This window comes from Capricornis sumatraensis, chromosome X (genome assembly GCF_032405125.1).
Source record: "Capricornis sumatraensis isolate serow.1 chromosome X, serow.2, whole genome shotgun sequence".
In the NCBI taxonomy this organism is placed as follows: domain Eukaryota; kingdom Metazoa; phylum Chordata; class Mammalia; order Artiodactyla; family Bovidae; genus Capricornis; species Capricornis sumatraensis.
In genome coordinates this window covers 114,543,551-114,559,865 of record NC_091092.1, presented here as the reverse complement: position 1 = coordinate 114,559,865, position 16,315 = coordinate 114,543,551, and the positions used below count along the sequence as shown (strand labels likewise).

Genomic DNA, 16,315 nt, shown 5'->3' with positions numbered 1-16,315 from the left:
CATATGCACCTAGTGGAAGCCTAATGTGCTGAACTTGTACCATTAGCATCCTGTTCCTTGTCTTCATAATATAATGAAGCTGATTATATTCCTTGTTTTATAATGTTCATCCTATTAGAATAAAGAAATTCATTGACTACTGAGCACAGCCTTATGTTCACGTTCTTATCATTAGCACTGTTCCGGCTATGGGCCTGTCAGCATTTTTAGCCTAAATGCTGCTTTCAGGGCTTTGCAACTCAGTCATAAAAATTAGCTGCAGGCAGTAACTTGACATATAAAGTCCAGACCCAAGAGAAAAATTTTATTATATTTTTTACAGGAAGAGGGAAGTACATTTGGCTATTAGAGAAAACATAAAAATCATTGCGGTGGACTTGCGCTGTCCTGACATAGTTAAGTTTGCGTTGTAGTCTACCTCCTCCATTTTCCATATATCCATGCAGGAACCCTACGGACTTCCCATTTTCGAGGACTTTACAACAAGTTCCCTTAAGGCTACTGTCCTATTCAAGATTGAACCAAACCAGCTCTTTGAGTACCATTTGTCAATGGGAAAAGGAAATTTAAACCCTTACCGTAGCCTTCTATGAATTCAAAATTGGAATCACTCTTCCACCATAATACAGCACAGGGTATGACCTGCCTCAAACTTCATGTCTTATACTTGAGTTTTAGAAATGGCTTGTGTGTACAGAGACATTTCTTTGATGCAAGATTGAATTAAGGAAGCTTAATTAACATTTTCTAATTAAATACTGCACGGTGAACTCAATCATATTGTACTCTGCAACTTTGATGAGATTACTCTGTCTTTAAATAAACAAGATGGGATCTAGCTTTGAGAGCATGGATGATAACCATTCCATCCCTTCTTTGGCTGTCACCCCTGTTTTTATCATTTTTAGCCATTCATCTAATTTTAGGAATTTGGTAGAAACGCATTTCTCAGAAGTGCTCAAGGATATTTAAAATTATACCTTACCTAGGACTTGACAGGAATTGTTTTCAACCCATTTAATACCTAATTTATAGTTTTCCTATTAATTGGCAATTAAGTCTATTTTTCTTCTAAGCTTATATTCAGTATGGAATATATGATATATAATATGTATCATGTAATACATAAGATGTGATTTCCAGTGATCCCCATGGTGTTCAGTTTAATGGCCAATGTACCAGCCTCATGTCACATGGTCTGAGAATAGCACCCCTGCGTGAAATGCCTTTGCCACTGGCTTCCAGGACACCACAGTCTCTGGATTTCTCTCCTGCCTTTCTTGTCTCTCTCTCTCTCACTTTCCTTTGGTTAGTCCTGTCCTCTGGGGCTTCCCAGGTGGCTTAGTGGTAAAGAATCTGCCTGTCAGTGCAGGAGATGAAAGAGACCTGGGTTCGATCCCTGGGTTGGGAAGATCCCCTGGAGGAGGAAATGACAACCCACTCCAGTATTCTTGCCTGGAGAATCTCATAGACAGAGAAGCCTGGCGCGCCACAGTTCATGGGGTTGCAAAGAGTCAGACACAACTGAGTGGCTGAGTGCTCATGCACCTGTTCCTCCGGCCTCCTCATCTTGCAGAGCCCAGGTCTCCTCCACTCTCATTCTATGCATAATCTCATTCCATCCAAATGCCAGTGACTTCAAAGTGTATATCCTCAGCCCTGATATTTCTTTAAAGTTGCATCTCTAACCATCTACCCATCCCCACTGGAATAGATAGATACCCCTCAATACCACATCTCCAAAAACGAGCTCCTGGTCTTTCCTTCTGGACCCATAGCCTCCTCTGTCTCAAGGACAGAAACTCCAGTCCTTATTCTCTCAGGCCAAAATCTTTAGAATCATCCTGGACATCTCTTTCCCTCACTCTTCACATTCAACCTGTCAGGAAATTCTGATGGCTCTAACTTTACAATTATCCAGAGTCAGATGACTTTACTTCCTCAACTGTTACTGTCCTGGTCTGGGGCACTTCTCATTACTCATCTGCTCAAAAGCTCCCATTTCACGTTGTGAGCAACAATCCTTACAATGGCTTACAACAGCAGTCCTCAACCTTTTTGGCACCAGAGACTGGTTTTGTGGAAGATAATTTATCCATAGACTGAGGTAGGGGGATGGTTTAAGGATGTTTCAAACACATTGCATCTTTTGTGTACTTGATTTCTATTACTGGGCTTCCCTGGTGGCTCAGGCAGTAAAGAATCTGCCTGCAATGCAAGAAACCTGGGTTCGATCCCTGGGTCAGGAAGATCTCCTGAAGAAGAGAATGGCAACCCACTCCAGTATTCTTGCCTGGAGAATCCCATGGACAGAGGAGCCTGGCAGACTATAGTCCATGGGGTTGCAGAGTCGGAGATGTCTGAGCAACTAACACTTTCACTTTTAACTTTTATTTCTATTATTATTACATCAGCTCCACCTCAGATCATCAGGCATTAGATCCCAGAGGTTGGGAACCCCTGGTTTACAAGGCCCTACCCAGGTGAACTCTCCACCCACTGTGTGACCCCATCTCTACCCCCTCTGTCTTCCTTATTCCACACCAGCCCCTTGGCCTCCTTCCTGGTTGTCTAACATGCTAGACACGTCCTTCTTAGGGCTTTGAGCAGTACGCTGTTTGTCTTCCTGTAATGCTCCTCCATGGCATATCCACCTGACTAACTCCTGCACCTCCTTCAAGTCTTTTCTCAAATTTCAATATTTCAGTACATCCTGTTTTGACCCCCTGTTTAGCATTGTAGACTTACCCTACTGCCCGCATTCCTGGGTCCTACTTTTTCTCCTTTTCCCATATATCTGATCACCTTTGAACATGCTGTATCGGTTTTGTCCATTCCCTGTCATCCCACACAAGGATACAAGTCCTGTAGGGGCTAAAAGTGTTGTTTTGTTCTTTTACATTGCCCAAGCACCAAGAGTAATGCCTCACACTGAGAAGTAACTCAATAAATATCGAAACTGCTAAATGCATACATAATTATCTTTAAAAATCATAATATATAGCCATAAAAATTCAAGCATTCATAACAGATAGTAACAATGCCAAATGATTTGTTAAAGATTTTTAATTTAAGGGATTGATTTTATTTACAAATAATATAATTAACATTTTAAAAGATGGATTTTTTATATAATTACAGATGGATGGTGACAGTCTATATCAAGCAAATTTCAAAGAAATAATCGTCACATTGTCATAGGGTTCTAAAGAAAATTGTCACATGGAAAATTAAGCATATAAAGCAATTGCATCTTCATGATTTAGTTAATAAAATGTCTGAAAGAGATAAGCTCAGTTGTAGATCTAATTGCCTCACCACATGAGCCATTTTTTACATTGACAGCAAAAGCAAGAACTTTGGAAAATTTTTCTCCAAATTTTTTGATGTTGTTATTTCTTCCTAAAGTATAATAAGTTATTTAGCTATACATGCTTACCAGAAGCAAGCAATGAGGAGCCCCTTTCATCTTTCATTTCTAGAATCTCCTGCTCTATGGGTATGTTTTGTCCCATGTTCTTCTTTCTCCACTCCAGAGGTTTTGATCATATCAAATTTCTCTTAACAAAGATGATTAGAGGGTAAAAACCAATAAAAATTAGCTGGGGGAGGGGGAGTAGAAGGTTGCTTCAGGCATTGAATTCTAACCAAGTTAGTTAAAGCTATTATTGATACTCAGAATATCATATTAAAGCACTGCAAATCTTTAAGAATGAAGATTGTGGAGTCACTGCTAATAACGTAATGGCAATAGAATGTGTTAAGTGCTAAAAAAAATAATGAAATAGGCCTAGATGGCAACTCCTGACTCAAATAACTATAATAGTTTTTTGATAATCACCATTCTCAGAATACAATTTAGGAAAGAAATAAAAGCAAGAGTTAGATGCAATATGGAGTAGACTTAATAGGACCTAAAAACCAGAGTTAAGTTGAAAATTATAGTTCCTAATGTAATTGTGTTGCAGAAGCCTTTCAAGAAAAATATAAACCATGAAATAAAATTTGTATGGAGTCCTTACTGAAACCTCATCTTTATACACTCACTATTTTGATGATTTACACTTCTAATTTTACATCTTTTGTTGAATGTGCCCTAAGCAAAATTATGAAAACATGTTTCTCATTAGAGTACTTGGATTCCCCTGCATATAACTTGTCCCAATCAATGAACAGGAATTTCCTTTCTGTAATGAATATTGCTGCTATCCCATAATCTATATGGTACTTGGAGGAATTATTAATTCTTTAGTTATTAAAATAGCCTAATCAAGTCTCACAACTCTCACTCATAAAAACACAAAAATGATCAGAGTAAAATCACTACAGATTATCTCTTCAAATTACAAGAACAAGAAAATTGTACATTTTCAGCCAAATATGCTTTTAGTATCATTCAACTGTTTTGCATAAAGCACTTAATGTTAAGAAAAAAATTGTACTCTAAACAGTTTGCGTAATAACTTACCATGTTTGAAATATGTGATAGCTGTGTTTCTTCAGCTTTCTACACCAGCAGACTTGACAGTGGAGCCAATTTGGACCTTTTATGCTTATTTCCACATTAAAACTTTTAAAAATAATCTACCATTGTAAGCTTATTTTTGCACTGGTTAATGAGTGAGATCCAATTATATTGAATCTCTCAATTTAAAAAAAATTGCACTGACGCTCATTTCAGGACTTCTCTGATGGAGTGTCACAATATTTTGATTCAAAAGACTTATATAACATTATGAGGATACAAATAGCAAGAGATTGTTTTTGTTTTTCAATCTTTTGATCTTAGTCAGAAAAATTTCTAAACATAGTTACCCAAAAAATGCTAAGAGGTGAAAAAGAGCTACTTTTTCAGGCTATGGGTAGAAATTTTAATGTCTACCTTAACCTTTCTTAATAGGTGAAGTCACCCAGAGTCCAGTTCAGTTCAGTTCAGTCGCTCAGTCGTGTCCGACTCTTTGCAACCCCATGAACCGCAGCACGCCAGGCTTCCCTGTCCATCACCAACTCCTAGAGTTTACCCAAACTCATTTCCATCGAGTCGGTGATGCCATCCAGCCATCTCATCCTCTGTTGTCCCCTTCTCCTCCTGCCCCCAATCCCTCCCAGCATCAGGGTCTTTTCCAATGAGTCCACTCTTTGCATGAGGTGGCCAAAGTATTGGAGTTTCAGCTTCAGCATCAGACCTTCCAATGAACACCCAGGACTGATCTCCTTTAGAATGGATTGGTTGGATCTCCTTGCAGTCCAAGGGACTCTCAAGAGTCTTCTCCAACATCACAGTTCAAAAGCATCAATTCTTTGGTGCTCAGCTTTCTTTATAGTCCAACACTCACATCCATACATGACCACTGGAAAAACCATAGCCTTGATTAGATGGACCTTTGTTGGCAAAGTAATGTCTCTGCTTTTTAATATACTATGTAGGTTGGTCATAACTTTCCTTCCAAGGAGTAAGCGTCTTTTAATTTCATGGCTGCAATCACCATCTACAGTGATTTTGGAGCCCAGAAAAATAAAGTCAGCCACTGTTTCCACTGTTTCCCCATCTATTTCCCATGAAGTGATGGGACCAGATGCCATGATCTTCGTTTTCTGAATGTTGAGCTTTAAGCCAACTTTTTTGCTCTCCTCTTTGACTTTCATCAAGAGGCTCTTTAGTTCTTCTTCACTTTCTGCCAGAAGGGTGGTGTCATCTGCGTATCTGAGGTTGTTGATATTTCTCCCAGCAATCTTGATTCCAGCTTGTGCTTCATCCAGCCCAGTGTTTCTCATGATGTACTCTGCATATAAGTTAAATAAGCAGAGTGACAATATATAGCTTTGATGTAGTTCTTTTCCTATTTGGAACCAGTCTGTTCCATGTCCAGTTCTAACTGTTGCTTCCTGACCTGCATACATGTTTCTCAGGAGGCACGTCAGGTGGTATGGTATTCCCATCTCTTTCAGAATTTTCCACAGTTTATTGTGGAAATAAACACACCGTGTTTAATAATCCACACAGTCAAAGGCTTTGGCATAGTCAATAAAGCAGAAGTAGATGTTTTTCTGGAACTCTCTTGCTTTTTCAATGATCCAGCAGATATTAGCAATTTGATCTGATTCCTCTGCCTTTTCTAAACCCAGCTTGAACATCTGGAAGTTCACAGTTCATGTATTGCTGAAGCCTGGCTTGGAGGGAGACTTTTAAGCATTACTTTACTAGCATGTGAGATGAGTGCAATTGTGTGGTAGTTTGAGCATTCTTTTGCATTGCCTTTCTTTGGGATTGGAATGAAAACTGACCTTTTCCAGTCCTGTGGCCACTGCTGAGTTTTCCATATTTGCCTGGCATATTGAGTGCAGCACTTTCACAGTGTCATCTTTTAGGATTTGAAATAGCTCAATTGGCATTCCATCACCTCCACTAGCTTTGTTCATAGTGATGCTTCCTATGGCCACCTTGACTTCACATTCCAGGATATCTGGCTCTAGGTGAGTGATCACACCACCATGATTATCTGGGTTGTGAAGATCTTTTTTGTACAGTTCTTCTGTGTATTCTTACCACCTCTTCTTAATATCTTCTGCTTCTGTTAGGTCCCTACAGTTTCTGTCCTTTATTGAGCCCATCTTTGCATGTAATGTTCCCTTGGTATCTCTCATTTTCTTGAAGAGCTCTCTAGTCTTTCCCATTCTGTTGTTTTTCTCTATTTCTTTGCACTGATCACTGAGGAAGGCTTTTTTATTTCTCCTTGCTATTCTTTGGAACTTTCCATTCAAATGGGTATATCTTTCCTTTTCTCCTTTGCTTTTCACTTCCCATCTTTTCACATCTATTCGTAAGGCCTCCTCAGACAGCCATTTTGCTCTTTTGCATTTCTTTTTCTTGGGGATGATCTTGATTCCTGTCTCCTGTACAATGATGGATGTAAATGGTCTATGATATACTGGCTAGTCTTCCTTATTGCCTCAGGGAGAAATTAAAAGGCTTCATCATTAAGAAAACAATGACAGTTGGAGTTCTATTTTTAGGACTTATGGTACAATTTTGAATATGTCATTCAAATAAGAATCCTAAACAATTTATAATTCATGAGCTCTTGACCCAACACTCAATATTCACTTTCACTGCAGTGAATTTATCGTGAATAATAAAAATATCCATAGTTTTGTTTACAATTGTTAATGAGGGGGCTCAGTTTGAGGGGAAAGTCTTATCTAGGTTTCTACTCTTTCTTACTGTATTGCTTAAGATAATGATAACTGTTCTAATTCAGGATTACAAAGCAATTCCCTGGAGCTTAATATAATACAAGTTATTTTTGGATCACATGAAACAAAGCCCATTGGGGGAGGAACTATTGGTAGAGTGCTCTGTTCCACGCAGTCGTTTAGAGACCCGGGAACATAGAGATTCTGTTACACTCAACACCCGGCTTCCAAATTCACCTTGGGTGTTGAAATCCTGGATGGATATTAGAGAAATGAGTGAGTTCTGCAGGGAGGAGGAATAGAATGAATAGGTCAAGGCTGGAAGTTTCATTGAGAACTTCTGCCCATTTTCCATTAGCCAGAACTCAGTCATATGGCTACACTTGACTGCAAGGAAAGCTGGTAATGTTATTTGGCTATCTGCCTAGAAGGAAAGGTATACAAGGCTGGTGAATGGCTAACCAGTCTCTGCCACAGTCATGTTTTATTTGTTTGTTGTCTCCATAAAGATAATTAACAATTATGCATAGAGTCTGAAAATTCTTCCCTGTGCCGTATATCACACATTGTGTGATAAATGGGCTTTTAAGGTTACTTCACATTGTGATAGTAGTATGTCTAAAGGATGGAAATTTCAACCACAGTTTATGCAGTTTATTATTTTTACCACTGTGTTGAGCTCCTTGAAAGAATCAGATGGTGAGTTCTTTGAGATGGTATCTTTTGTGAACAATACAGCAGCTGAGAAATTTGGGGTAAAAAGTAGCTCGAATGATGGATACCATACTTTACCTCTATCTTTTTTGATGTGACTCTTTCAGTGTACATATCCTTATAGTTACTTTTCCAATTTCCTGCTCACTAAAAAAATATATACCTTGCTGAAAAACTTCTCAGCAACTATTTTCCATCAGTTCTTCACAAATCTTCATAGGAATCATCATTCTCAATATTGGAAATCAAAGACTTTATTAAATATCAAATCATCTAGAGATTTAGTACAGCCCTTTTGTAGTCTGTGATAAAACTATAAGATAAATGATAGAAGCAATCTGAATCTAGCAAGCAATTGTTCTACAGTGATTTTGAGTACTTTGAAAGATGTCCCTTCTTAGTATTAAAAAAAGAAGAGCACGTATTTTTTTTGTTTTTTTCCAGCTAGGTTACCTCCTTTTGTCTCTGAATAGATTCTAGCATCTTTACAATCCAAGTTTTCAGCCAAATTTTCTCTTATAAGAAATTCACTTCCAAAAATGATACTTCCAAGATGAATTTTATATTCTCTTTTTTAGCCACCCCACAAAGCTTGTGGAATCTTAGTTCCCCAACCAAGAGTTGAACCTGGGACCTCAGCAGTAAGAGTGCAGAGTCCTAACCACTGAACCACCAGGGAATTCCCAAGATTTATTTATTTGCTTTTTTTCAATAGCACTAATTCTCTTTTTAAACTGTAAAAAAAAAATGGCTCTTTTTTTAATGTGTGTGATTGATTTTAAAATGTCAGTGAATAGTGATGGTTTCATGGAACATAGCTTCATGTTTTGTTTTGGTTTGGTTTTTTTATGTGCCAGATGCTAAAATGGAGGCTCATTTACATCACCAAGTTAAAAATCCTATTTGAATTAAGAAACTAGATTCACTGCTGTTTATTACTGATTCGAATAGTGTGGGTATGAAATTTCATGACTGTCATAACCTTTCATCATTTCAGATTGTTATTCCTCATTTATCTTAAGTATGTTCACCAGTTTCAAATTTATTCTTCAAACTTCCTATTTTTATCCATGACCCATTTCAAAATATATGCTATACTTTACTGTAAAGATATCTATTCAAAGAGGTTGAGTACAGCCCTTTTGATAATAATAAGTACCGAAAGTTATATTAAAATTTTCATGAATATGGATTGGTGAAATAAGCTCTGATTCACATACTAGAATACTCTGTAGCTGTTGGAATGATAAAATAGAGCTACTTATGCTGATATATTATAACTTGTACTTTGTAAAGAATATATGTGTATGTGTTCATATACACACATGTGTGTATACTGCTCATGCATGTTCAAATTTATATAAATTATGTGCATATATACATATGTTTGGGTATGTATAATATTAGTTGAAAAACATACAGAAGAAACTGTTTCAGCGGTTATGTCCAGAAGGGTGAAGCTAAGGCATGGAATGTGAGTAGGAGCTCTTTACTCTTTATCTTATACCTTTCTTAACTCTTTGAATCTTTTTTACCATGACCATCTGATTTAGCATATCCTTTATTTCATATATGTGTGTATACACATATATATATATACACATATGGAATTCATGCATATACATATATATCATATACACAAAATACAACCTTGTAGCACTTGTCATTAGAGAAGTTTTAATATAACTAAGGAATAAGAATGTTAAAGATGCAGGAAAAGTTCAAGGTCAAAATTATTTTGTAGTGTTTAAATTCTCCTTCCCCCCACCCCTTATTCTAACACTGACTATTCCATTTGTCAGCTAAATTCATTCCCACCTGAGAGTTAAGAGAAGCAGCTTCTGTAATAAATGGGAAACTTGTAACTGGGGAGTACAGCCATAACTTTAAATCAGTTGGTGTCCATTGAAACTAAACACCAGAAATTAGCAATAATTAGAAAATAGCCCCAGCCCACTCCCCCTCATGCACCCAGGTTGCAGTGATTGGGGTACAAAGAGTGAAGAACTTTTTGGATAAGGCAGTGCTTACTGTGGAAAAACCAAAAACCTTGATTGTAACTAATATTAGATAAGGGTTCCTACTGTTGATATCCTTAGAAGAAATGGAGTAGCCATCATAGTCAGCAAGACCGAAATGCAGTACTTGGATGCAATCTCAAAAATGATAGAATGATCTCTGTTCGTTTCCAAGGCAAACCATTCAATATCATGGTAATCCAAGTCTATGCCCCAGCCAGTAATGCTGAAGAAACTGAAGTTGAACAGTTCTATGAAGATCTCCAAGACCTTCTAGAACTAACACCCAAAAAAGATGTCCTTTTCATTATAGGGGACTGGAATGCAAAAGTAGGAAGTCAAGAAACACCTGAAGTAACAAGCAAATTTGGCCTTGGAGTACAGAATGAAGCACGACAAAGGCTAATAGAGTTTTTCCAAAAGAACACACTGGGCATAGCAAACACCCTCTTCCAACAACACAAGAGAAGACTCTACACATGGACATCACCAGACGGTCAACACCAAATTCAGATTGATTATATTCTTTGCAGCCAAAGATGGAGAAGCTCTATACAGTCAAAAAAACAAGACCAGGAGCTGACTGTGGCTCAGAGCATGAACTCCTTATTGCCAAATTCAGACTTAAATTGAAGAAAGTAGGGAAAACCAAGAGACAATTCAGGTATGACCTAAATCAAATCCCTTATGATTATACAGTGGAAGTGAGAAATAGATTTAAGGAACTAGATCTGATAGACAGAGTGCCTGAAGAACTATGGATGGAGGTTCGTGACACAGTACAGGGGACAGGGAGTAAGACGATCCCCAAGAAAAAGAAATGCAAAGGAGCAAAATGGCTGTCTGAAGAGGCCTTACAAATAGCTGTGAAAAGAAGAGAAACAAAAAGCAAAAGAGAAAAGGAAAGATATGCCCATTTGAATGCAGAGTTCCAAAGAATAGCAAGGAGAAATTAAAAAGCCTTCCTCAGTGATCAATGCAAAGAAATAGAGGACTACAATAGAACGGGAAAGACTAGAGAGCTCTTCAAGAAAATTAGAGATATAAGGGAACATTTCATGCAAAGATGGGCTCAATAAAGGACAGAAATGGTATGGACCTAACAGAAGCAAAAGATATTAAGAAGAGGTGGCAAGAATACACAGAAGAACTGTACAAAATAGATCTTCACAACCCACATAATCACAATAGTGTAATCACTCACCTAGAGCCAGACATCCTGGAATGTGAAGTCAAGTGGGCCTTAGGAAGCATCACTATGAACAAAGCTAGTAGAGGTGATGGAATTCCAGTTGAACTATTTCAAATCCTGAAAGATGATGCTGTGAAAGTACTGCACTCAATATGTCAGCAAATATGGAAAACTCAGCAGTGGCCATGGGACTGGGAAGATCAGTTTTGCAGTCCCAAAGAAAGGCAATGCCAAAAAATGCTCGAACTACCACACAATTGCACTCATCTCACATGCTAATAAAGTTATGCTCAAAATTCTCCAAGCCAGGCTTCAGCAATACGTGAACTGTGAACTTCCTGATGTTCAAGCTGGTTTTGGAAAAGGCAGAGGAACCAGAGATCAAATTGCTAACATCTGCTGGATCATTGAAAAAGCAAGAGAGTTCCAGAAAAACATCTATTACTGCTTTATTGACTATGGCAAAGCCTTTGACTGTGTGGATTACAATAAACTCTGGAAAATTCTCAAAGAGATGGGCATACACAACCACCTGACCTGCCTCCTGAGAAATCTGTATGCAGGTCAGGAAGCAGCAGTTAGAACTGGACATGGAACAACAGACTGGTTCCAAATAGGAAAAGGAGTACGTCAAGGCTGTATATTGTCACCCTGCTTATTTGAGTTATATGCAGGGTACGTCATGAGAAACACTGGGCTGGATGAAGCACAAGCTGGAATCAAGATTGCCAGGAGAAATATCAATAACCTCAGTAATGCAGATGACACCACTCTTATGGCAGAAAGCAAAGAGGAACTGAAGAGCCTCTTGATGAAGGTGAAAGAGGAGAGTGAAAAAGTTGGCTTCAAGCTCAACATTCAGAAAAACGAAGATCATGGCACCTGGTCCCATCACTTCATGGCAAATGGATGGAGAAACAGTTGAAACAGTGGCAGACTTTATTTTGGGGGACTCCAAAATCACTGTAGATGGTGACTGCAGCCATGAAATTAAAAGACGCTTGCCCCTTGGAAGAAAAGCTATCACCAACCTAGACAGCATATTAAAAAGCAGAAACATTACTTTGCCAACAAAGGTCTGTCTAGTCAAGACTATGGTTTTTCTAGTAGTCATGTTTGGATATGAGAGTTGGACTATAAAGGAAGCTGAGCGCCAAAGAATTGATGCTTTTGAACTGTGGTGCTGGAGAAGACTCTTAAGAGTCCCTGAAGCAAGGAGATCCAACCCGTCCATCTTAAAGGAAATCAGTCCTGAATATTTATTGGAAGGACTGATGCTGAAGCTGAAACTCCAATACTTTGGCCAGCTGATGCAAAGAGCTGACTCATTTGAAAAGACCCTGATGCTGGGAAAGATTGAGGGCAGGAGGAGAAGGGGACAACAGAGGATGAAATGGTTGGGTGGCATCACTGACTCAATGGGCATGAATTTGAGTAACCTCTGGGAGTTGGTGATGGACAGGAAAGCCTGGAGTGCTGCAGTCCATGGGGTCGCAAAGAGTCAGACACAACTGAGCAACTGAACTGAAATGAACTGAACTGAACCATTGTTATTTAGTTGCTCCGTCGTGTCTGACTCTGTGACCCCTGGGATTGTAGCCCTCCCTGCTCCTCTGTCCGAGGGTTTCCCAGACAATAACACTGGAGGGGTTGCCATTTCCTTCTCCACAGGATCTTCCCAACCCAGGGATGAAACCCGGGTCTCCTATATTGGCAGGTGGATTCTTTACCACTGAACCACCAGGGAAGCCCTCCACCAAATTCATTCTGCCCCCAGAAAAAGATGATGATTTGATCCTAATTATGCTAACTACATTTCAATAGTCTCCAGAGAAAATGTCTGCTTTCCAAAATACAGATCATTAGACTTTATTGTACTATTTAGCAACTCCTACCACTGAGAAATCAAGGCTTATCCACTTATCCCAACTTTACCTGATTTTAGCCAGTCCATAGTTTTCTCATAAATTCTGCCCACTCTTTAATCAGATCTACCTGCTAGTCTTGGAGGCTCTCCTTGAACACCATTTCTAGGCCTGTGAATCTTCAAACCTTCGTGGTTACTCTGATCCACTCAAGACAACTCAGGTTCCAGCTGGGACTTGCACTGTGGCATATGCAATTTCTGGGCGTTGCACACACTCTGAAGGCCGCATCTACTGCCTCTAGTATTTCAGGTTCGTTCATTTCTGTCACAGCAGATAAAAACCCAGAGGTTCCAAAACCTGCTATGCACCTGAGTCATCATGAAAGTTTATTAAATAAATAGTTCATTGGCTTCTGGGCTACAGTGATACACAGCCAGGTTTGAAATCTCTTCTCTTGGTTCACTGCCCCTGAGTCCTGTGTACTGGAGCACCATGAGGGCTGCCTCAATGCTAGCCTCCGCCTCTTGACAAAGGGCTTCCTATATTCCATTGTGTTTAACCATCCTTTTATACATAAGCTGCTTTCTCTTTCTTTCACTCCCAGTTTCTTTTTTATGAACTATTCAAATCAACTCGTTAAAAATAGTATAAAAGATGCCGGTACCAATAGAAAAACCCATGGAGAAGAGAATGTCAACCCACTCCAACCTGGAGAATCCCATGGACAGAGGAGCCTGCCAGAGGAGCCTGGCAGGCTACAGTCCATAGGGCCGCAAACAGTGAGATACCACTGAGCAACAAACACTTTCACTTTACACCAGTAGAATAACAGTCAAGCCTTTGCTTTAGGTCAGATTTCCCTCTGTTCCTCTGCTCCCCGAGGAAGGTCTAAGCTTCCATACTCTCTTGATTCAGGATAGGAGTCCTATTGATACTTTCCCAATGACCATGAGCAGACACTGAGAAGTTGTCACCATTAATATCCACTGAAAGGCTTTTTAGTCCAAACTAAACTTTAGTCCTTATAAGCTGTGAGTCTCAGGATTCTTTGAACCTCCTCTAAGAAGTCTCATTTAGATGGATGTGTTGGTGATGTCATTGTTGGACATTGTTATATTTGTGTAGATTTTAAGAAGGAGGCTTCTATTCCCTATGACTTACCCAAAAGATAAAGATACACACTCTTAGGAATGAATAAGAAGCCAATGTGAAAATGAAAATCTTCACTTAAGAGGAATGAGTGTGATGGTTTGATTTATAATGTGAGTTGCAACACCTATGAAAATCTTCCTCAGTTTACATAGAAGGATATGATTTTTTTTAAGCAGAAAGGAGATGAGTCAAATACCAATGTAATGTATCTTAAAAAACTTTAAATTGTAACCAGTGAAGATTTGGAAATTTTTTCATTAATTTTGAGCAAGTAAATGTTAGTCGCTCAGTTGTGCCCGAATCTTTGTGATCCCATGGACTGCAGCCCACCAAGCTCCTCTGTCCATGAGATTTTCCAGGCAAGGATACTAAAGTGGGTTGCCATTTCCTTCTCCAGGGCATCATCCCAACCCAGGGATCAAACCTGGGTCTCCTGCACTTGCAGGCAGGTTCTTTACCAACTGAGCTACAAGGGAAGCCCTCATTAATTTTATGTGACTATTAATACCATTTCGATGAGTTTGCTAAACATGGAAAGTCTTTAGTAAGTAATTTTACACATACATCATGGGCCTTCCCAGGTGGCGGTGGTGGTAAGAACCCATCTGCCAATACAGGAGACTCAAAAGACACAGGTTCAATCCCTGGGTCAGGAAGATCCCCTTGAGTAGGCCACTCCAGTATTCCTACCTGGAGAATCCCATGGACAGATGATACAATCTGTAGTGTCAAAAAGAGTCAGACACGACTGAGCGACTAACACTTCTCTTCCCTTCATAGTCATTGGAAGTCCTTTATTTTGTTTGCAGCATGCACACACACATGCCTACCTCATTCATACTCATTCAAATTCATACAGATTTGACACATAATGCAAGAGAAGACAATGGCACCCTGCTCCAGTACTCTTGCCTGGAAAATCCATGGACGGAGGAGCCTGGAAGGCTGCAGTCCATGGGGTTGCTGAGGGTCAGACACGACTGAACGACTTCACTTTCACTTTTCACTTTCATGCATTGGAGAAGGAAATGGCGACCCACTCCGGTATTCTTGCCTGGAGAATCCTAGGGACAGGGAAGCCTGGTGGGCTGCCGTCTATGGGGTCGCACAGAGTTGGACACGACTGAAGCGACTTAGCAGCAGCAGCAGCGGCAGCAGCAGGGAAATAGTCCATTGGGCAGTTATGAGTCTTTGCACTAATCTGGCTATAGTTGCTCATAGATTCTGAAAGTGTTAAATATAATATCATGGCTTTGATTACATATCACATTTTATTTTCTCACTCAAGTGTGATTTGATATAGTTGCCTAAATTTAGCTTCTAATTTACCTACCTTAGACTCTCACTTAAGTATACAGTTACTTTTTCAGTATTGACAAGAATGTGTTACTGTAAGTAGTTCCTAAGAATAGGACAGCATTTTCTAGTTCTCTGGCATTGAAGCCTTTTTGTTTGGTATTTTGTTTGCTTATTTGTTTGTGAATCCTCATAGGACAAGGAAAAAGCTTTTGTGTTTCCTTATGGATTTAATCTCTGAAACTTTTACACTGTCACTAGTGATGTCCTGGGAGTCCTTGGAGCTCAAATAAGAGGGTGTACAGTTCATAACTTTTTATTTAAATGCAACTTTTGCTTTTATATAAGTTTACAATCTGGTAAAGAGACAAGGAGATAAAATAGATGTAAGAGAAAAGCCCTAGCCAAAGACTTAAATTTGGAGATCAGTAAAATGTGGGTGGTAAAGACATTTAGCTTATTGATCTATATGAACCCATCCATGCATGCAAAGCATGTGAAGAGGGTTAAAGGGAGAAACCGCCAACATAGAAAATGTATACATACATGTACATGTTTATACAAGCTTCTCTGGTGGCTCAGCGGGAAAGAACACCTGCCAATGCAGGAGACAGGTTCAATCTCTGGGTTGGGAAGATCCCCTGGAGAAGGAAATGGCAACCCACTCCAGTATTCTTGCCTGGGAAATCCCATGGACAGAGGAGCCTGGCAAGTTATAGTCCATGGGTTTGCAAAAGAGTCTGACATGACTTAACAACTAAAACAACATGTTTTTACATATAAATTTACTTTTGTGCAGGGAGGGTTAACCAAGCAGTCTTCACATGGCTATCTCTGCATCTCATGCTGAAGCCTGAAGTTCACAGGCAGGAAGTCAGGAG

General features: G+C 39.3%; 1 protein-coding gene and 1 non-coding gene across 2 annotated transcripts in view; one reads left to right on the top strand and one right to left on the bottom strand.

Moving 5' to 3' along the window:
- Positions 1-16,315, top strand: part of IL1RAPL1 (interleukin 1 receptor accessory protein like 1) — a 684,278-nt gene that overhangs the window by 597,867 nt on the left and 70,096 nt on the right. The gene's annotated exons all lie outside the window — the stretch shown is intronic.
- Positions 8,515-8,587, bottom strand: TRNAK-CUU (transfer RNA lysine (anticodon CUU)). Its single transcript has one exon. It is a non-coding gene; the product is annotated as a tRNA-Lys (tRNA).